Raw genomic sequence first — 1,217 nt, 5'->3', positions numbered from 1 at the left:
CCTCCAGCATATGGGGTCAGGGCCCTACCCCTTTGACCCAAGAGTTGGAGGTTGCTGTGAGCTGTGACGCCACAGCATTCTACCCAGGGCAACAGCTTGAGACTGTCTCCAAAAAAAAAAAAAAAACCTAAAAATTTTTTTTGTGGAAGGTTGGGTGATTAGTGTTAGCAGATTGGGGGACTACAGGTGCCTGCTACAATGCCCAGCAATTTTTTTGTTGCAGTTTGGCCAAAGCCAGGTTTGAACCTGCCACTCTCAGTATATGGGGCCAGTGCCCTACTCACTGAGCCACAGGCGCCACCCATTTTTGTTTGCTCTTTAAAATTTTAGATACAGGGTCTCACCCTGTTGGCTCAGGCTGGAGTGCAGTGGTAAGATTGTAACTCATTACATGTAGCCTTGAACTCCTGGACTTAAGCAATCCTTTTGCCTAAGCCTCCTGAGTGCTGGGTTCACAGGCATTCAGCACCATGCCTGGCTAATTCTTAACTGCTTTTTTTTTTGATAGTGCTTAAGGCACCAGCCACATACCAAGGCCGATGGGTTGGAACCCAGCCTAGGCCAGCTAAACAACAAAGACAACTGCAACAATAAATAGCCAGGTGTTATGGTGGGCGCCTGTAGTCCCAGCTACTTGGGAGGCTGAGGCAAGAGAATTGCTTAAGCCCTGGAGATTGAGGTTGCTGTGAACTGTGACACCATCACGCTCTACGGAGGGTGACATAGTGAGATTCTGTCTCCAAAGAAAAGGAACAATTAAGTCCTTAGGAAGGAATTTGTGGATAATTTCTGTTGTTCAGAAGTGACACTTTTCAAAACCTAATAAAGGCTGTTTAACAGGCTCAGTAATAGGGAAATATACAATCTGAAAGCAATAGATTGAGGTCAAGCCAAAGGATTATCAGTGAGATTGTCACTCAGGACAATGATAGGGAATAGAGTAAGAGTTGGCGAATAAAGGTAGAGCATCATTCTTTTTTGTTGTTATTTGAGAGAGAGTCTCAAGCTGTCACCCTGGATAGAGTGCTATGGTATCACAGCTCACAGCAACCTCAAACTCTTGGCATCCCAGCTATTTTTTTATTGTTATTGGCTGTTGTCATTGTTTAGCTGGCCTGGGCCAGGTGCGAACCTGCCAGCCTTGATATATGTGGCCAGTGCCCTAACCACTGACCTATGAGTGCTACCCTCAAGCATCATTCTTTTTTTTTTTTTTT

The 1,217-nt window shown here is 45.2% G+C and overlaps 1 protein-coding gene across 1 annotated transcript in view; it reads left to right on the top strand.

Annotated features, from left to right (window-relative positions):
- The window catches only part of TFRC (transferrin receptor), a 30,344-nt gene that overhangs the window by 19,745 nt on the left and 9,382 nt on the right, over positions 1 to 1,217 (top strand). The window lies entirely within an intron of this gene.

This window comes from Otolemur garnettii, unplaced genomic scaffold (assembly GCF_000181295.1).
Source record: "Otolemur garnettii isolate 467f Iridium unplaced genomic scaffold, OtoGar3 scaffold00060, whole genome shotgun sequence".
In the NCBI taxonomy this organism is placed as follows: domain Eukaryota; kingdom Metazoa; phylum Chordata; class Mammalia; order Primates; family Galagidae; genus Otolemur; species Otolemur garnettii.
Note: the sequence above shows the minus strand (reverse complement) of the source record. Positions and strands in the feature narration are given on the sequence as shown.